The sequence below is a fragment of the Macrotis lagotis genome, chromosome 2 (assembly GCF_037893015.1).
Source record: "Macrotis lagotis isolate mMagLag1 chromosome 2, bilby.v1.9.chrom.fasta, whole genome shotgun sequence".
Lineage (NCBI taxonomy): Eukaryota > Metazoa > Chordata > Mammalia > Peramelemorphia > Peramelidae > Macrotis > Macrotis lagotis.
This window is the reverse complement of record NC_133659.1, coordinates 6,756,491-6,778,960: the sequence shown is the minus strand read 5'-3', so window position 1 is coordinate 6,778,960 and position 22,470 is coordinate 6,756,491. Positions and strand designations below refer to the sequence as shown.

Genomic DNA, 22,470 nt, shown 5'->3' with positions numbered 1-22,470 from the left:
GAGGGATACACAGTACTTGGAAGGAAATCTGGAAGAGGAAGCCATTAGCAGAGAGGGAGAGGTAAAAGGTCCTTGAAGAAGGTTGGCTTTGAGCTGAATTTTCAAGCAGGTAAAGGGAATGAAGAAATTGAGTTAAGCAACATGGTCTTGACAGTGCAAAGGTCCAGAGATGGGAAAAAGATTTTTGAGAAACTGTGAATTCTTTGAGGTGGTTTAACTGACTTGTAGAGGGTGGGGGGAGAGGAGAGTTTAAGAAGACTGAGAAGATGGAAGGATCCTGCTCATGAAGGGTTTTAAGTTCCAAGCCCCTAGACTGTAAGCCTCTTGCAAACAGAGGTAATGTCTTACAAAATCTTTCCATCTCCTCAGCTCATGGAACAATATTCTGTGCCTAGTAAGTGTTTAATGAAAGGCTGATTGAATTGAATTGAATCTATTAGTTCCTCTCCAATGGGCTCTGAGTGATCTTTGTAAATGAGGTGACGCATTTCTATTCTAAAAAAGAAAGATAGAAAGAAAAAAAGAACATTTTCCTCATTTGGCTGAAATACTGAGCTTCTGGTTTCCAAGTGACATTGAAAAAGCTCCCAGATGAGCTTTTGTTAGATCCAGTCCACAAACCTGCCAATTCTCAGGAGAGTGTATGTAGACAGCACCCAAAGTCCAAACTCCACTCATGCAGGGTCTTTGAAAAATAAATCTACCTTAATTATATCTCTGTCACCCCACTCTCAGAGGGCAATGTTGCACAAGGGATTCTTGGGTCCAGTCTTGGCAGGACAAGATCAATGATTCAAACAAAAATGTATTAAGTGGCTGTTATATGTTAGGCACAGAAGTGAAGTCGGCCTTGCTCTCAACAGGTTTATGCTTTAATGAGGGCATATATAGGAGCCCTTCTGGCACTAATTGCCAAAACCCACTTGGGCCATGACTTCAGAGGAAAGATGGTTATTTTTTTTTCTGGGATCTTGGGGGTAATCCCTAGGAGATAAGTTTTTGATACTCTTGATCACAAGTCCCCATTGATATACTCCCCTTTGCCAACCAGTCAATAGCTTCAATTGGTTTTTACAAAGGTATTTACTTACATGGTATGGTAGGAGCAATCAATATAAAAACACTTCTCTGTAAAGCCTGCTACACATTCTCCCAGAAATAAACTCAGGTCCATGGGAAGAACAGGCTTAATGAGTATGATGTTAGTGAGGCTCACATAAAATACATGATTGGAAACATGTGTATTTATACAACTCATTCATACTATTGGAGTATGGCCTAGAAATCCTTTTTTTTTTTGAGTCCATCGCAGACATTCCTCTATATTTCAAGAAGTCAGACACCTTGAAGCTGCCTATCCTCTTGAGTGACTGTCTTTCCTTATCTGTTTGTCCTTTGCTCTGGGTTGCATGTGTTGTCTCCTGCTGGTTCATTTTCTCCAGGCTTAGCAGAATGTATTATCTGCTATTTTTCTGTGACTTTCCGATGATAAATGATGTTGAGGTTGGGGGTGGGAGGCAGAAAAAGCAAATCCCTTCTCATAGGCTTGACTCCAAAATAACTTTCAAATACGAGTCCTCCCCTGTAAGGCTGGTCTGTCACTTACCTGGCACACAACTTGACTGAAAACTATTTTTATAATACACATAAGCCAATAGGTTCATTCTGAATCTTTTAGTTAATCAAAAAAATGGTATCTGGATGGTACCATCTATTTTTAACCAGGTTTCAAACACATTTGCCTTTTTCTAAAAAAAATTAATACATCCGATTTTCAATTTTAATTGATTCATTCAAATAAGGTATCTGGATCATCATGAATTACATTAATATGTAAGAGATAGAGCCCAAGCTTATATCTACAAAATATATTAAAGACATATTTGACTGAGACAGCCAAATATTGAGGAAGGGTAAAAAGGTGGCACTTGAATTAAGTCTTCAAAGAGGCCATATATTCAAAATGGTGATGATAATAAAACACCATATTCCAGGCATGGGGGCAGCCAGTTCAAAGGTCTGAAGATGGTAGATGAAGCAGTGTTTATATAGAAGAGAGTTTATGCCAGTATGGCTGAATCATATGCTGCTTAGATGGACAAAATGTATAATAGTGAATAGCTAAGTTGGACTTTTAAGATTTATTGAATGCTTTTATCCAAGGTGGTAGGACTGTGCCTAGAACGGCAGAGTTTGTATTAGCTTAGACAGCTATGCTAGGGAATTGTAGACTCTGAGAACACTGCATTGCTAAGTTATGACCAAAGACACCCTGGAGCAGTATATGAAGTTGGAGAGAATTTCGACCTGCTTATAAATTTCCCATAGAGAATCATCAAAGCAGAGGAAGCCTATTGTATGAGGAAGAGTAAGAAAATGGAATGTAGAAAGACCTCCTTCATTTATTGGTTATGTGACTCTGGTCACATCATTAATCATAATTGTCCTCATGACCCTGCTCTGTAAAATAGGAATAATAATAATTTCTGCCGTTCCTACCTCCCAGGGTTGCTAGGAACCTCAAATGAGCTAATGCATTTAAGGGATAGGGAAAGGGACTGGACTTCTGATTTCATTGAAATAGGGATTATTTCTAGGGTGAGGAAAAAACCTCCAATAGTGCAGGTCCAAATTTCCTTTGTAACTTATATTTTAGAGAATTGATTTTAGACCTCAGAGATTAAGTAAATTAACCAAGATCCTACAATTTGATCATTTCAGAGGCAGGACTAGAGTCAGCCAATGATCCATCAACAAGCATTCCTAGTCAGGGCTTATTATGTGCCTCACCTTACACTTAGCACTAATCTTGAGTCAAAGCCTCCAGATTTCAAGGCCATTCCTCCATTTATGAGGCTACCCAGCCTCCCGACAACAATCAATGCAGCCTAAATAATGTCTGACAGTATCTATACATGCCAAGAAAGGTTCCCATATAGAGAATAATAAAGTATTGAGGTGATCATTAAAAGATGCTCAGTTCTTTTGGAATTGTATTTTCTTAAAATTTAACCCCTTTATAGTAGCTCAGTTACATATTAATAAGCATTTATTTAGCTCCTATTCCATGGCAGGCTCCATGTTAAGTCCAGTGGTACACAAAGGCAAAAATGAAACTATTCCAGAGCATGATTTCTATCACACTAACATATTTGACACTAATAACATCTTTCTGTTTTTCTAAATTACAAGGGATATCTTTTTGCAAGACTTTTGCACATCCCTTTAAAAAGGGATCACTTTTTGACATTAAAAACACCATCAAATAAATATGGTTTTTCACTGACCTTTACTAATGTCTTCCTCTAATGAATCACAACTGTCTGGAAGTGACCTTATGTTCCTGAAGGCCAGGTCAATGATTTCAAGGCCATTACGTTCTATGAAGTACGTTCTTGGCAACATGTTGTACGCTTGTCACCCTACAAGTCAATTGGTTAGCTAGTTGGCTTGCCATGCAAAGCTTGGTTAGAGGTGATGAGTTTCTTCAGGGACAAAGACTCATGGAAATCATCCACTAGAAGGCAGTTAGAGTATAGCAATCTGCATCAGAGAAGGGGACCCTCCCCAGAGAAAAACAGGTGTTTGGAGTCATGAAATATATTCAGACTGGCTATTTCCCTTCCTTTGTATTTAATACCTCTAGGGTCATGAAAACAAAGGCAAAGCACATTTGCTTTTAACTATGTAATTTACAGTTCAATGCTAAGTCCCTAGGTACCTTATATTTTTTTCTACTCAGTTTGATCAGAGGTACTACAGAGAGGCTCATGATATTTTACCATAATGAGATTGTGTAGCCAGGGTTGTAACAGGCAAATAGCACATGACAGAATTACATCCCAGAATTGAAAGGAACCCAACACAATTATCTTGTCCATTTTGATTCGAAACAGAGATCCTTCTCTATGATATCACCTGCAAGTGGTCATCCATTTAGCACAATGCCTGGGACATGGTGAACATTTAATAAGGAGTTTATAATCTGTTTGTCTACCTGTCTGTCTATCATCATCTCTCTGTCTGTCTGTCTCATCTGTTTGTCTGTTTGCCTGTCTATAACACTTTTCTGTTTATCTGTCTATCTCTCTGACTGGCTGTTTGTCTATAACATCCATCTGGATGTTTGTTTGTCTGTCTGTCTCTATCATCTATCTATAAATACCTATTTGTCTATCTCTCTAGCTGGTTGTCTGTATCTTCTGTCTATTTGTCTGTCTCTCTTTATCAAGTCTTTGAAGATTTGTAATGATTCTTATTGAAGCTACTCATTCCCCTTTTAGACAATTCTAAATGTTAAAATATTTTTCCTGACATTAAAACTAAATTGAGGGGCGGCTAGGTGGAGCAGTGGATAAAGCACAGGCCCTGGAGTCAGGAGTACCTGGGTTCAAATCTGATCTCAAACACTTAATAATTACCTAGCTGTGTGGCCTTGGGCAAGCCACTTAACCCCATTTGCCTTGCAAAAACCTAAAAAAAAAAACAAAAGAAAGGAAAAAAAAAAACTAAATTGACTTTTCCATTTATCTATTTAGCTATTCAATCTTTATTTGTACATTTATTTATGTAGCCATTATATTTGTTTATTTATTTATTTACTATCATCACCTGCTTTTTTGAGTTTATTTTTCTCAACTGAATTCTCCAGCCAGCAAGCATTTACATTACAGTGCTAAATAGTATGGATAAATAGACAAATGTGAAACAGCTCTGCCCTCAAAGACCTCACATGGCAGTAGAGGATACAACAGGGAAACAAAAGGTACATGCAATACATTCAAAATCCCACATCTCAGAGGAAGAGGACAGCATCTGCTCTTCCAGGGGGAAAGCTCCTACAGAAGCTACAGGATTCCTACAGGAATTCAAGGACTGGTGAGAAGAGCAAGAATTCAACCATGGAAGGCAAACCAGATATTTCAAAGGCAAGGAGAAGAGATGGAGCATTGTAAGAGGGATAACTCCCTCACAGAGAGCAGAGAAGGATGACGAGTGTAAGTACGCCAGTGTCGGTCAGAGTGAGAGTTGGCCAGTCTGGAGAATTACTCCATTCCATTAATAATAATGGACAAGGCTCACATTTGTTTTAATGTAGGCTCACTTTTAGAGGTAGGAATAAACAAGACAATTGAATCAGTCAATTAGAGGGTGAATTGTGCATGGAGAGGGCCTGGAGATCATCCCAAGGCACTTTAGTTGGATAGGACAAACATTCTCTTTGGAGTGACTAAAGGACTTGTTAAGCTGCCTAAGGATCTTACGTGAAATGACTGACTGTTTCAAAACCTTAGAGACTGGAATGTCTGGTGGTAAATCAGGGAGAACCAACTCAGAGGAACACATCCATTAGGAGAGGTAAAAGTATCCAAGCCTCCGCCTGTTTTGCTCCTCATAGTGTCTGGTTCTCCTTATAAGATGACAAATATTTAAAAACTTGGGGAAACAAAAATTGTCATGTTTCCCATATGCCTTGTCTTCCTGAAGCTAAACATCCCCAGATCCTTTTCAATGGATCATCATTTACTTGATACTGGGACCTTTTAACATTTAGTCACTTGACTCTGAACAGACTCTTACTTATCAATTTGCTTCCTGAATGTAGCTCCCAGAACTGAATCCCAAACTCCAGTTACTGGAATATGGTAGAACATAAGAGTAGCTTCCCTACAATGGTCACTATCTTTTTTTTTCAAATCTAGTAGAAATTGATACTGGTTTTGTTCGGGAATAGATCCTAACGTCATTTAACGTTTAATCGCAAAATTCCCAGACCTTTTTCATGATTCTCAGCATACTGCCCATTTTAACATATAAAGTTGATTTCTAAAGCAATGTATGATTATATTAATCTTTTTTTTTCAATTTTATCTTATTAGATCCAGTGCAGGATTCTTCCTTTTCAAGACCTTTTTTGGATCCAGCCATTGCCACTAACACTGTAGCTGTCCCTCTCAATGTTGCAAAACAGAAAAGCTTACTAGTCATCCTTACTTCTAAGATGGAAAAAAAGACAACAAATAATGCAGGTCAGGAACAAATGCTGTTTGTTATCATACCATTGAGGAATGACATTGATGCCTCAACCATTACTAACCTTATCTAATTTTCTATCATCCAGCACAATTTAAAACATAAGCGTAGCTTGAGCTACTTGGTTGACTATCTGGCTAAGGGATTTCTTTGATCTAGCAGTTTAATCATATTTTTTGTTGGTTTATTAGAATTTTTTGAGTAAAACAGTGCCTGGACCCTTCACACGTTTGTTTGAATGTATCAAAACCATCATGAGCATCAATCCCTTCTTTGATTCTAGTCTGTTCTCCAATACAGCAAAATACATAAACCAAGCACAAATGCAAAGTCTTTTTGTTATCCTCTATTTTCTTTGCCAGTTTCAGCTCATACTAAATTGGCAGCCTTTGCATGATTTTAGAGCAGCATTGTGCCATGAGATAATTTCTCAAAAGGGTAGACTCCCATACATATCAGTAAAAGTGATGGTGTTTCAGTCAAATCTGAGAACATCTATCTAGTCATCTTTTCTTATAGGATTATAGAGATGGAATAAACCTCAAAGATCATCTTGTCTATCCTGGGCCTCCACAGGACTCCCTCCTAAAATATTCAAAGCAGTGTGGCTTAGGGGGTAGATCACTAGTCTTGGAATCAGAACCACTTGGCTTAAAAGCCCTCTTCAGACACCTCTTATAACCCTGTTGTCCTGGACAAATCACCTGTCCTCTCTAGACCTCGGTTTCCTCATTTGTTAAATGAAAATGTTGGCCTTCATCTATTTTAAGACCCACAGTAGTTCAAAAGTTATGAGGAGGAGCTGGGTTGAATAGTATAAATAATGGACTTCGTTTGGGGAAAAAAATTCCTAGAGCACACTGCCTTGACTGTTTAGTCAGGTTACATGAAAACCTACAGTATACCCTCTAGATATCTTTAGACCTCTGAACTTGGTTCATATTCCATCATCTGTTCACCCCAACCATCTTTTTGGCATTTGACTTGTCATTGACCATTTACATGGTCTACCATCAGAATCACTTTTCATTTCTTGTTATAGGAACAGAAATCAAAGTAACACTGCTAATGCTTTGAAAAAGGAAGTATAATTTGACTACATGATTTGTTCCATGCATGATTACTGAGATTTCTTATATCAAAAGTCTCTTCCTTGGTCACCAGTCCCTTTTTTAGGTGCTATATCTGATAGTAGAATATGGATCCTGGAGAACAAGAACAAGGACCAGGAAATTAATTTTAAATTTTATCTTCAGTTCTTAACACACAATAACTATATAAATAAATAAATATATATGTATGTATGTATGTATGTATGTATGTACAATATATATAGTAAATGGTTAATAAATACTTTTGGTTTATTCATCCTATGAAACGTTCAGAGGAAGTTATCACAGCCAATGACTCAATTCATCAACTAACCAAACAGTCTCTATTAGGAGTCTATTATACACCAGATGGTCAAGGTATGAGACATATTAAAAAAAAAAGAGAAGTAGTGACTATTTTCAAGGTGTTTAGTAGTTATCTAGTTTATCTAGTTAGGGGAAGCAACATGTATATCTGGAGTATTCATGCATGTAAATATTTATATGCATATATACATATATTAAAATGTTTACATATGTGTAGGTTATTGGATAGGCAGAACCTAAATAAGCAAGATAGGATGATGAACTAACAGCCAGGGGTGGGATATTCCACATAGATTTATTGTAGAAGGTTTCTATAAGCAGAGTTTTGAAGGACTCTTGAGCTTCTGAGAAGATGAAAATAGGAAGGAGATGGAAAAATAAGAAAGAGGAGCAGCAAGGAGAAGATTTGGCTGGATCACAGTGCCAGTGTAGGAGAATTATTTGTAATAAGACAGAAAAAATGTAGGTTGGGAACAATTTATGAAAAATTCTAAATGTCAAACATTTGAGTTTCCATTTGATCCTGTTGACAATAGGGAACTGCTAGAGTTTTTTGAGTAGGAGTATGACACAGTCAGATTTGCCTGGAATGTTTTCCTTATTCCCATCTCCTGGATTCCCTGGCTTCCTTCAAGTCCCAGATAAATTCCCAACTTCCATGGAAACATGTCTCATTCCCTCTTAATTTTATAGTCTTCCATTCATTGATTATTTTCTCTTTCATACTATTTTTAGCTTTTTTTGTACATTGCAGTTTATATGCTATTCCTTCCCCCTCCCATCCCATTGTAAGCTCTTTGGAACAAAGTATGGTTTTTTACCTATTTTAAAATCATCATCCCTTAGTATAATTTTTAACTCATAATAAGAACTTAATAAATATTTATTGACTAATGGTTGATTTGGCAGCTAGATGATATATGGGATGAAATAAAGGGGGGAACCAAGACAGACACTGACTATTTGACAATAGGTCATTGGAAACAAGGTAGTATCCTTAACAGACATAAAGAAAACCTCACGAAGGTTAGGTTTGGAGGAAAGATAATATATTAGAGTTTTAGACATTTTGAGTTTGAGATACTTATGGAAAGTAAAATTTCAAATTTCCAGGAGACAAATAATAATGTGAAGTTGGCACTCGGAGGAGAGTCTAGGAATGGAAGAATAGAACTAACTTTCAAAAGCATAGAAATGATCTTTAAATAAAAGGAAGCTGATGTCTGAAGACATCAGAATTGATCTCTGTATTCATACATTAATTCAATTTTTTGAAAATTCTAAATTTAGAAAAAATTCATGGTGTTATGCATAATTGGAAAAAAAAAGAATATTTACATGAAATTTTAATTTCTATTTCATTTAACTTGCTTTTTAAAAATATAGCACTGCATGCTTTATTTTCAAAACTCTCCCTCTTGTGTGTGTTTCTTTCTAAACTTTCTTCAGTTATCTTCTGTACATTAAAAATGCCTCAATGTACTTTTTAATATTTTTGGCACAACTATTATTATAATACTCAGCCATTAGTTTAACTGTCTCTTTGTGTCAGCTGGCATTTTGCCAACATGCTTTGAATCCTTTCTTTAAATCCCATTATTCTATTCTTCAGTTCTGATTTTTGTTTTTTTACTTTTGACTCACTGAATCCTTATTTTCCTTAGAGCCTAAAGTCATATATTACCCTCTTGGCAAACCCTTTTTATGTTATTCATATTCTCTCATTCCTTAAATTACATAGTATTTATTTATCTGTAGGCATTTTGTATTCATCCACCAAATAGAAGGCAAGTTCCTTGTGGTCTTCATTGTTTTAGTTATCTGGACTATTGTGATGCCTATCTCAATATCTTTCAAATGTTAAAATTATAAAAATGTTTATTAAATTGCATTGTAGTATTTTTGTGTTGTTAGCAGAATTGAATAAAAATCTGCAGGGAAGTCCTGTTATGTTAAACCTAAAAAATCTTCAAGTGTGAAGTCAGTGGTGGATACTATGTCTCTCATAAGAGCATTGATCTAACTATGTTTAAAGAGGTTTGATTTCAAGTTGGATAAAGGATGCTTATAAAAGCTACTTATAAAAGATCATTCATTAAGCAGAGCGTTCCAATTTGATTCGGTACGAGAAATGCCCACATCAATAAAATAACAGGTCATTGTGATATCAAAGTATTCTAAGAGAATAAGTCAGCTCTTTAGACATTCATGGTGTAAGAACTAAAAGTGATTTTCTTGATGGGTAAGAAAATGGGGGGACAGAAATAAGGTTCCACTGATGTAAAGCTCAAGACGAGTGTCCCTTATAAATATGAAAGCATTGGCTACAGAAATGGAGAAGTAAAGAAAGAAAAATCCATATATGAATATAAACCCATTGCTAAAATGTTTTATATCATCTGAGTGAGAAGCAATCTGAAACTAATCACACAGCTTTAACGTGATAAACCTTACTCATAAACCTGGTTTTCCAGCTACAATAAACTATCAGGAGCAAAAATAGAAATGTAACCAGAATACATCAAGTCTTTGATTTTTCAACTCAGGGCACTGCTTTATTCTCAATAAAGCTACATTCCAAAATGCCAGTTAAATCTTGTCCTTCCACTCAACTGGTTATCGGATCGTTCAAGACTTATAAATTCTCATCTTGGTTGCTATTTAGTCCCCACATTCAAACTCCTTTGGGCTTGAGACCAGGAAATCACCTTTCCTCTTGTGGTCGATTTCTCATAATGGCTGAGTACTTGGATATTGCTGCATCTGAGCCCTTAAAATAAGCCTATTTAGGTGTATCAATTTGATAGTTATATAGATAAGTAAAGGGCAGGAGAAAATAATAGAATGTATAGGAAAACCATCTTAAAATGCAAGTCAGACATTTATCTTTTCATGAATTCAGAAATTCTTTGGGTCTGAGAACAAATACAATAATGGAAAGAGAAAGAAGTAGTTTTTTTAGTTACTGTTGTTGACAAATAAGCCAGCTCATTCCTTGTCATTGTGTTTTGTTGTGAGGATTCCGCAGCTCACCACTGCCTAATAGTGAGCTCTCACTTTCTTTCCCATTCATCCCTTCCTTTGGTCCATGCGGGCAGCATGTATTAGGTTTACTTACTGCAGATCACTGTGTCTGACCTTTCAAGTCTGGCATTCTTACTGTGCTACATGAGGCTGCCTTCTTGTCCTTTGAATAGATGTGCATGATGCCAGGGCCATGCTGGCACCCGCAGCGTATTATCATTCCCCCACTTTCTCTTTTCAAGGATAGCAATTATCATGTCTCTCCACAATACAAGGTGTGCCTCGAATAAACCTGCTGACTCCTAGACTTTATTTTTCTTTTCTCTGAAGTTATCTTCACTTTATTCTGTCCTAGCTGCTAATATTATATAAAATTTTATTTTATGAGGAAGAGTGATTCTTCCATGCAAAATGTATGTTGTTTGGGGGTCGGGGGTAGGGTGGGAATGTGCAGAAGAACCTTGTCTTATGCATGTGGACATTTGAGTTCAAATTCCCACCTGTGATGCATGCAATCTGTATGACCTGAGTCAAGTTATTTAACACCTTTGAGCCTAAATAACCACGTCTGTGACCCCAACCGGAGGGTTTGAGGCTTCTGATGCCCCCTCCCACCCAGGATCAGAGGATGATAGAATTAGTGCTAGATGGTGGTATTAGGAGACTGTCTAGTCCAACACCCTCACTTTACAGATATAGAAGCTGAGGCTTAATGACTTGTCCCACATCATACAGGTAATGTTTCACAGACAGATTTGGATTATGGTCCTTTGAGCCTAGAGCATTGTTCCACTGTATCACTTCCATAATCCCAAGATTTATTTGTTTATGATTGTAAATTAAACCGATTCCAATGTGATAACCAACAGGGAAGTCCAGGATCAAGGTGAAAGTATCTGAAAGGCCTCAGCTATGATTTTTTTTCATTTTTCTATTCTAATCTTCCACATTTCTCCCTTCTTCTGATCCTTTCTCCTTGAGGAATATCTCACCTAGAAAGCAGAATTACTGTGGGAAGGAGATATTTTGCTTTTGTCTTTATTATCTATGAACTCCAAAGAATTAAAATGAGCATCACCCAGGAACAAAGGAGTTTTAAGGATGAGAATGATCAGGGTTCAATACAGGTCAAATATTAAATTACAAAGAGTATTCTGTTCAGGAAGAAGGTGAGATTTGAGTTGAGACTTGAAGAATAAGTAGAATTTCAATATGCAAAATGAATACAGAATTAAAAAAAAACATATTGTACATGAACATAGTCCAGGCTAACAAATGAGATAATATTTCTAAAACATTTAGCATACTATCTGGCACAGATACTATGTATAAAAAAGATACTATATATATGCATATACATATGTATATATATATATATATATATATATAATATATATATATATATATATATATAATGAAGGTTTTTTCCTCCCTTCTTTCTCTTTCCAAAATGATGGGATGGTTGGATAGATTTGAAACTGGTTAAAGATTAGAATGACTACAGAGTCACGAATAAATTTGCCATTATAGAGAAAGGTTTCAGTAGAATTTCCAAAGTATTTGTTATTGTCCCGATTCTGCCTACCATTTTTATCAGTGTCTCAGATGAGGGCATCTATGGCATACTTGTCAAATTTATGGATGACACAAAAGGGGGAGATATGAAAGATGTATTTAGGATGGCAGAAGGTTCTAAAGGAATTCAAAAAGGCTTATAATGGTACCAATTTTATTGACATAAAATTACAAGGAGAGATGAAAATTCCTAGGTTTGGGGACTAGGTATCAATTATAAAATTGGAGAAAGGGAAAAAGATGATAGGCACATCATAGCTGATATGACAAGGATTGGGGAATTTTAGTAAAATGAAAGTGAGTTCATAGTATTTTGTGGGAATCCAGAAAGATAACTATTATTAGATTCCATTAACCCAGGAACAATGTTTGATACTCAAGAGAGTACTTTGCCATGGATAGGTTCCATCTCCAGTTCTGTTTAATTATAAGAGGCACTGATAGCATGTCAGTCAACGAGCATTAATTAAAAAGTTACTACATGGTGCTAAAGACTAAGCAAACAAGGAAAGGCAAAAATGCGGTTCTTGCTCTTGAGAAAGTCCCAATCTAATGAGGGAATGATGTGAAGATATTAATATCCCATGAGCATCAGATAGAGGACAATTGGAATGTTGAAAGGCCTTGAGGTAATGCCAAATTATTCCATGAAATCAAGGATATTTAACATTGGGAAGGGAAATATATGGCAGTTATGAAAACTTTCTTCAAATACTTGAAAAATTGATATGTCCAAGTGGATTCATGTTTATATTTTCTTTTTCAATTAAATTGAAATCTGTCTTTGAGTGGGTAGAACTAGGAGGAATGGATGGAAATTACTAAGGGATATCTATGGATCATATGTAGGAAAAATATTCCAAATGATTTTAGATCTCTAATGTGAAAAGGATTGCCATGAAAGTAGGAAATTTCCCTTCATTGAAGTTTTTCAATGAGGTTTAATGTCTGTATCAGACAACTGTAAATTTGTAAAGGACCTCAGAGAGCATCTACTTTAACCTATACATGAAAAGTAGAGCCTTCATCATTTATCCCAACAGGTTCTTTGTACTTAAGACCTCCAAAGACAGAAAATTCATCTTTTCCTTAGGCAATTCATTTCCCTTTTTGAATAGCTCTACTTGCTAGAAAGATTTTCCTTATATCAAATCTAAATTTGCCCTGGGATTATTATTCAATTACAGAATGCACTACTTCATCCTTAAAGTCCACCCTGACTTTCAGCATCTGTGATTCTATGATTCATATTTCTGAATGCCTTTAAATGTGTATATATATATATATGTTTATATGGTTAATTGATGATGCCTTATGGATGATATGAGGGCCTCCATTGTCTTTGGAAAACCTGAATTTAAATTCTGTTTCTGACACATACTGTCAGTGGAATAGACAAATAAGCAGGTGAGGAGTCTCTCAGTGCCCCAGGTCGTTCTAAGTTTCCTAGGCAATGTTGATTCCTTACTGGTGTGGTTCCTTATACTGACAATAGTATAGTGGGAGAGAAGAAAAATGCAAGTTTGTATCGATGTGCATGTGTAGACATTGCTTTTCTAGGAGAAATCAAGTTCTGTGAAGGCTTATTTAAAAAAATAAAAAACAAAACAAAACACATTCCCTTGCAGAAGTACTGAGAAAATGCTTATCAAATGCTAAATATCAATGAGTAAGTGATGACTACAAAAAATAGATGAAAAAAGCAGAACCAAATATCAGAAAACATCTTGGCTAGCCATAGCATGTCAGGATACCTAGAGAAATGGATCTAACATGATGAGTGCATTCCTTGTGTGGTATTTTGAAGAAATTAGATATAAAAGTTAGATTGGTTGAGGACTGGATGGAGTGCAATCACAGATCAATGGAAAATTTAAAGTGCATGAGTCATATACTCTCCCCATTCCCCAATCCAATCACAGTGTTTTTTTTGCACAAAGCATTTGATGAAAATGATTTTTTAAATGCATTGAATTGTGCCTTATGACTCTGTGTGGTTTTGTACATCCAGGATTCTCTGAAAATATGATGAGGGATATTGGTATATTGATGATATGTTTCTTTTGATTAGCATTGTTGCTTTTTCTCTCCAGCAAACTCCCTAAATTAAGGTAGAGTTGGAACCACGTCTTGACCAGTGTCTCTACCGGATTCACATATTGTTATGCATTCATAATGAAGGAAACCATATAGATTCTGTCATTGGGAGAGATGAGTTTAAGTTTGTTGCCCAAGTCACTCAGCTTAGGTTCACTTTCTCAGAATATCATCTTTCTGCTCTCTAAAATAGCATGAATAGTATTCTATTCGGCCCTTGCCTCAGGGGGATTGTGAGTAAAATGCATAAAAAAACCTTTCCAAAGCTTGGAAAGGACTTCAACAAACAGCTTTCATGGCTAGTTAGAATTTGTCCAAATGTGAAGTCAATGTGATTGATCTATCTACACCTTGACCAAGATTATCCTTTCAGCTTAATGAACTTGAAAACAAGGCCCCTATCAGTGCCAAGAAGACTGGACCAAGGCTTCAGCTTTTTGAAGAAGACAGAGAAGGTTTAGGAATCTATATACTCAATGTGAGTCAGCAGCATGCCATGGCAGCCACAAAAGCTGAGGCATTTGAGGCTCTATTGAAAGGGAGCCAGGGTTCAGAACTGGTGATAGCATATTGGCACTGTAATCTGTCCAACCATCTCTGCAATAACAAGCTCATTTCTAAGTGCTACATTTCAGGGAAGGCATTGATAGGCTTGAGAGTACCCAAGGAAGGCAACTAGGCTGATTAAGGGATTCAACTTTAGGAAAAATAGAATTATGATTAAAATATAGAATTATGATTAAAGTCATTGAAGATGATTAGCCCAAAGAAGGGAAGACTTGAGGAGATTGAGACACAAAATCTAGCATCAAATATATGAAAAACTGATATATGGAAGAGAGATTAGGTTTGTTCTGTTCAATTTCAGAAGACAGAACCAAAAAAAATTGGCTGCAACCTGCAAAGACTTAAACTAAGTCATCATCATCATCATCATCATCATTATCATGGATAACACTGCTATAATGCTTCCTCTATGCCAGATACTAGGCAAAACCCTTTAGAAGTATTTCATTTGATCCTCACAACAACCCTTATGCACAATTTGCAAATAATCAAACTCAGATAAGCACAGGTTAAATGACTTGTCCAGGGTCACACAGCTATTAAGTGTCTGAGATTGGAATTGAACTCAGTTTTTTGATTTCTAACTGCAAGTCTTGTCCTAGAACACCTGGCTATCTCTAATAGTAGATGAACTTCCTAACTCTTGGAGCTTCTCCAAAGTGAAAAAGGTTCTCCCTCTCTAAAGGGCTTTAAACAAAAATTGGAACCTCACTCATCAGACATATCAGGGAGGAGATCCTTGTTCTCTGGTGGGGTGGGCATCTCCAATGAGGAGACCCTATGGTGAATCCAATTTGAGTGGGTGGGGCTGTGGCTGTGAGGGGCCTTCTGACTTGAGAGGCTTAAATTGGACAAGGCAGAGCCTCAGTAGGTCTCATATACTCTTTAATCTTACAATACCTAGTTCTACCTAAAATGCATGAAATAACATGAAATTCATGTTTTCAGGCAGGGAAGTAAGTGCCAATTAACTTGAACTGCTCATTATCTAGATCCCTTAAGTAAGTACCATTTTAGATAGGTTCCCCTCCTCCCTGCATTATTAAGCTTTCCTGGCATATACCTTCAAACATCACTGAGAAAGCCAATTTTCCTCAATTTATGTTCTCTTTTCTGCTGTTTCTGTCACAATACTCAACACAATGTCACCTTACCCAGAACTTTTTTTTCTTTTGTGGATTGCATATTAACATTTCTTCACAAACATTTTCTGAATTGGCAGTGAATATCGTCCAAGGGAAAACTTAGGATTTTCCCCCCCGGTTCATCATACTTTGTTGCTGTGACAATTTCTCCGCTTTCTACTTTCTTACCAGTAGCCTTCAGGATGGCCATTTAAAATGCAGTATTAGTTTTCTCAATTATGTAAAAATCTTATCTGATTCAAAGGGTCACTGGAGTTTCCATCTCTCTCCTAAACAGAAAGGAAGGAGAGAATGAAAATGATTCCATTGCAATGTGGACTTAAAATCCACAATTAGATTGAGTGGAGGAGGAGGCTAACCTCCTTAAAATTGTTTCCTCTTTTGTAGGGAGTGAAATACAGCAGCTTTTTTATCATCTAGAGGAGCAATTGACTTAGTGACAAATATTCAGACCTTGACAAGAGCTGTTCTGAAGCCAGACATCCAAATGTTTTACTAAAAATCCAATGAATTATGTCTTCCTTCCCAAATTTACCAGAGGATAGGGAGATCTCATGGACAGGGAGATCAGCCAATTGATTTCCTAGTCTTGCTCTTCAAAAGCAATTTGGATAATATGTTGAAGTATCATTAAAGCATATTTTACTGATTGTAGATTTCGGTTTTGGTTTTGAGTGAAAACAGTGTCTTGAGAAAGTGTTACATAGCTGGATATTACTATTCTTGAGGGGATAAAGGAGATTTTCATTTAAAAATTATAACATTAAGGTTTTCGCTTTATTTTTCAATTTTGAGTTTAATAACCATAGTAAAAGGTGAGACAAGGATATAGCTATTCCTTGGAAGATGCAGTTACAGAAATTGTTTATTTGGTTATTTTTTTTAATGAAAGGATCATCATAGGTGAAGAAATCCAATCTATTTTCACAAAAAAATTGCCAAGACAGCATATCTGCCAGTTTGTGTTGATGAGCCTCATTTTTGGAGGCCTCTAGTAAGGGAGAATGTCCCACCTCCAGAAGAAGGCTAGTCTACTATTAGGAAGGTCTAATCATAAGAAGTGCTTTGATAAAATCAGGGTTCAATTGGCTTTGCAACACACATCTATTTTTTCCTCTGGGGTCAAGCAGAACAATTCTAATGTCTTTTTCATTTGATAACCTTTTAAATATGTGAAGAAAGCTATTAAGAGTTCCTGAGTCTCTTCTCCCCCCGATTAAATATTCCAAGGTTCTCATATAACCTAAATGACATTATATTAGAAAAGAAAAATTAGTAATAAAAAGTATCCAATGCCAAGTTGGCCCTAATTGAATAATTAGTGATTACAGTAAAAAAGGAAAATAAAGAAAATATTGCTTGACTCAGGATGTCAGTAACCAGAGAAAAGGTCCATGATTCTTTCTTCAAAATATTGCAAATATTATAGATTTTTGGCAAATAGAATTCAGAGTATGCTCTATGATATAGGAAATGAGCATGGACTCTTCAGACAGAGAATGAGTGTTTAAATTTTACTTTTAACATAGCAGAAAATGAAAAGGAAAGTCTTGGGGGGGGATACTAGATATCTTAAAGTATTTGGAGCAACATTATATGGAAAGGGGCTTTTATGTGGTCTTCTTGTCTCAGTGGAAAGGGCAACTGCATAGAAGATACAAATAGGCAAATTTAGGTTTGGTCTAATTTGGTCCAATATAGCTTTGTACCATACCACAATTACTTACTATCAAAATTGTACAAAAAAGAATGAGATGTCTTTGAGATGAAAATGGGTTAAAGAACTGCATTTGAGAAAATGTTGTGAAGACTGAGAATTGGATTTGAAGTCAAGAAGACCTATGCATGCCTATATGTATATATTTATGGATGCATATATATATATATATATATATATATATATATATATATACTTACATATATGTCTGCATGTATCTATCTACTAATCTATCTAGGTAAGCCTATTCCCTAAAGGTTAAATATAGAATATATTTCTGACTCTAAATGTGGTGAAAAACAATTTAACAAAGGGAGAAAGAAGTATATATCCTCCTTGACTCTTTTTTCTTTCTTTTTGAGAAAAGCAATAGATAAATTAACTTTCTGGGTTTGTTAGCCCAATAGGTAAGGAGAAAATTCAGTAGTTTCCTGACCCCATCAAGATACTTTTATGTCAAAATCTGGGGGAAAAAATCACTTGGGGGTTTGCATGTTTAGGCACCCTGGGTTTGCTTGCACATGTGCAAGAGTGTTTTCATTAGTTTTTTTTTTTTTTTTTTTACTTTGTTAATCCCAAGGAAAATGCATTTCCAGTTTCTTTATTATTATTCCTGGAAAGGATGCCCTGGGACTATTTGGTTCTCACATGATGGTATAATTTAAAAACTAAATCAAACAAATACAATTTTCCTTTGGCATGAAAAATGGACAATGACTCTGAGACTCTAATACATGAAGGAATTGCGTTCCATAAAAGATGGGAATATGCTTCTTATGATTCACACAAGAGGAGCAGGGGGGAAAATCCATTTAGAGGCTGATCAAAGAGAATTATCTGAAGAATAAGGAATCAAAAAATCACAGAAGTAAAAAGAAGCCAAACTCTGAAAAATAATCATCAACATGGTGACAAGAGCAGAGGACTTCACTATTGTTTTACTGAAAACCAATGGCTTTATTTTTATAAAAAATAAAGAATTTAATCTATTCTATCTATTCACCTTAGGTAAATCAGAAATTAATGGAAAAAGTTAGATCTCAGATAACAGCAACCTACAGAAAATATTCCTAGACAAAATTGAAGATGATGCTTAATTAACAAAAAGTATTCAGTCTTATCTTTGTATTATACTTATTATAGTAATCTATATGGATAAATATATACATATGCCTATTCCTACATGCATAAATGTCACACATGGTAAATGTCTTTATATCTCTGTAATAATGTGTTGATATGTTTTTAATGTGCCGGAACACACTGTACTCACACTTGACTGTGTGTGTGTGTGTGTGTGTGTGTGTGTGTGTGTGTATATAAGATTTTTTTACCATGGAACACCTTAAAATTAGGAAATTCCCCTCCTAATGCAGTTGAGCAACGGTACTGCAATATATAGTCTGAGAAATTTGATTATAACACTATGAGGTTGAGGGACTTGCTCATAGTCATACAGCCAGTTAGGGAAGCAGGGAATGACTTATATCTGGGTCATCCAGAGTTCTGGGCCAATTTTTTCACCCTTATTTCAGGTTGTGTCTTCTATTATAACATATATATATATATATATATATATATATATATATACACAAATACATTTTCATTATGATATGAAGATGGCAATAGAATTACAGACAGATGTTCCCATCGTTCAGTAAAAACAGAGTGTGTTATACACAGAAGCAGAGATAATATTAAAAATTTTGAATATATTAAATTTTAAAATAATAACTGCTATATGTCTTTCATTTTGCCACCATCTAAGAATTCAGGTTTCTTCTCTCTCTTTCTCACTTATATAACTCTATTATCTATCATTAGAAAAATATACAATATATAACATGTACCAATCTGTTCACTTAATCTGTTTTATTTTTCTAGTTTGGTCACTATTTGGCAGGAGTGCGGTATTGTATGGTTTGAGATGGACGTGAAGTTCATAGACCTGAATCAATTCTACCATTTGCTTTATTTTAATTACATGAATAATATCTCCAAGTTCATATCTATCCTTATCTCTTTGCAATGGAGCTCACAATTCCTTCTCCCTCAGTAGGCGTTTTCAGACATTTTCCTTGCTTTAGCTAAAAAGATCCTGTTGAAGAGACCAATAGTTTCTGAAAACATGTTCATCTTTAAAAAGAGGTCTATATTGGGCCAATACTCTTCACCTCATCGGCACTTTATGGTCTTGTGACGTCACATTTTAGAGGCCTGAATGGTCTTCTCCTCTCACTGTGGCAATGGTTAAGACATAGAGAAGATGAGGAAGGTTCCATGGCAGGGCGACAGGAGAAAGATTATTTTTATTGAATTGTTGTTGGCATACACAATTCTAAGGATAATATTTGAGACAGTGCTGGGATAGTCACATATATGCAGAAAGATGATTTCAATCCCGTCATTGACATTAATTGAGATTTGTGGGGAGTCTTGTAAATTTATTTAATGTGCATTGTACTTCTAAGAACAGTCTTCAAAGTCTTCAACTTAGACTATCCCCAATTTGGGGGATGAAAAACTGTGTCATTAGCAGATAAGTCACTGACCTGAGGTCAGGAAGACCTGAGTTTAGATAGACACTTACTAGCTATGTGACCTTGGACAAGTCACTTAACCCTGATTATCTAGAGTCCAAGGTCATCTCCAGTCATTGTGAATCACATTTGGCCCCTGGAGCCAGATGGCTCTGGAGGAGAAAGTGAGGCTGGTGACTTAGCACAGCACCCGCACTCCAATCCAATTCACTTGACATCACTTTCCTGACTCACAGTCTTCTTCCAGAATGAAGGACAAACCACATCAACAACAATAGAAGTTGACAGAATTTGATTCAGGTCACTACTGCCCTGATGGGCAGTCTATAGTTCTTGGTGGAATAATAAATTCCTTGGAAAGAGGTAGGCACCTTTCTGGGATGATAAATCACAGATGCTTCCTCATGGGTAGACAGAGACTTCAGTGTTAAGGGCTTTCTTCCTCAGTTACTTATTCTCTCTACTATTAATCCATTTACTCTGCTGAAATTACATCATATTTACCGTGTATAAGTCTTCACTAAAATGACCATCTGAGGTGAACCCATGCAAAGAGTAACAGATTCAGTCCTGGAAGACTCTTCAGTTACAGCAAAGGTGATACACCTTTTCTCCAATTCTTTAGCTTGTCCCACAGCAGGAGATACTTTATATCTCCCAGAAAAGGAGTACTTAAAGATGATATTTGACTGATACAATGGATTAAGTCCAGGGTCCCAGGCCTGGAAGAGTAGAGCTCAAATCTTCCCTTTAATAGTAACTAGCTGTATGACTCTGGACAAGTCCCTTCATCTTTTTCTGCCTCAGTTTCCTCAATAATAGAATGGGAAAAATAAGAGGACTTCCTTTACAGAGTTATTGTGAAGATGAAATGATATAAATAGTTTAAAGACACTGAAAAACCTTAAAATACTATATATTAGCTTGGATAAAGCTGGATAAAGTGGATAAAGTCTTAGGACTAGGATCAGAAAGAACCTAGTTCCAATCCAACCTCTCTCAGAATCTGATCAGCTGGGTCATCCGGATCAAGTTGCTTAACCTCTGTTTGCCTTAGTTTCCCCAATTATAAAATAGGAAGGGTTATTGTGATGATCAAATGAACTAGCATTTGAAAAAAAATCCTTAGACCTGTGTCTGGTTCACAGCAGGTGCTAAATAATTGCTGCTGTTTCTTTCTTCTGGTACAATGATGACAATGATGATGATGCCATTTAGGTCCCCCCAAAGGGGACTCGAAGTTATTCAGTTCTGGCATATTAATTAATTCAGTTGTGGCATATAAACAAAAATCCTCTATTTTTAGCCTAACTGAAAAACATTAAGAAATAATAGGCTAATTGAACAAACAGACAAAGAACAGTTTGGGGATCCTTCCCTTCAGAAGAGTGGGTAGAACCAAAACAGAGAAACTTCTCGGGAATGGCATTAAGGGTGGAGATCAGACAAGTCACAACTCTAGACCAGGTTTTGCCTCCTGCACACTGGTGAAGCTGAGCCACTCTATTACCTTGCCAAAGGATCAATCACTGTGAGGGGAACATTTTCAATCCTCGAGGAAAGCAATATGGGGAAGAAGAAAACGATGACTAATGTGTTAAGAGATTATTCTGAAATGGCAATTCCAAACCATATTTCACCATATTACAACATTTTCCTCATCCAAGATTATTATAAATGTTACCACAAGTCCTCTTAGAGGAGAGACATGTTAGAGGGGATGGAAACTTTACTAGTTGCAGCATCTCTTTCTGTCCAAGTTAGACATGGTTTGGATGTTAGATCAATCTTGTATTAAGTTCAATTGTTTGGGGGCATAATCTGTCCTTAAAATATAGAGATCTTTTAAATTTTATTTTACTTTGACATAATGTCCATTGTGAATCAGGTACAGGAAAGCTATATATTTTCTATAAATAAAGGTTGTGCTTAAAACAGAGAAGACCTACAAATCAATATGGACAAAAAATCTGGTAAGTGTAACTCAATAATAACACTACTGGTGCCCTCTCCTGGGAGTTTAATTTTTAAAACATCATGTGATATTATCCCAGATACAGGGTATACCTAAATCCACTGAAAAACACAAGATGGTACTCGAGAGCGGGGGTTGTTTTATGCTTTTGTGTTTTTATCCTTGTCACCCAGAACAAGCCAGAAGTCTGGCATGGAACTATTGCTCAATAATACTTGGAGTTTGAAGGAGGGATGGATGAATGGAATCCTTTGTGATCTAGTGCCAGAGAACTCTAAGTTTTGTGGGCTGACTCAGCATCCTTTATCCACTGTATGGACATAAGCAAACTCAAAGGCTGGTGTAAGGTCTGACCTTCTGATAGAGAGTCCCCATCTTG

General features: G+C 36.2%; 1 protein-coding gene and 1 long non-coding RNA gene across 2 annotated transcripts in view; one reads left to right on the top strand and one right to left on the bottom strand.

Annotated features, from left to right (window-relative positions):
• NEGR1 (neuronal growth regulator 1) overlaps window positions 1-22,470 on the bottom strand; it is an 817,401-nt gene that overhangs the window by 185,525 nt on the left and 609,406 nt on the right. The gene's annotated exons all lie outside the window — the stretch shown is intronic.
• Window positions 254-6,380, top strand: LOC141512335 (uncharacterized). Its single transcript, XR_012475460.1, has 3 exons — window positions 254-394; window positions 4,652-4,997; window positions 5,880-6,380. It is a non-coding gene; the product is annotated as an uncharacterized LOC141512335 (long non-coding RNA).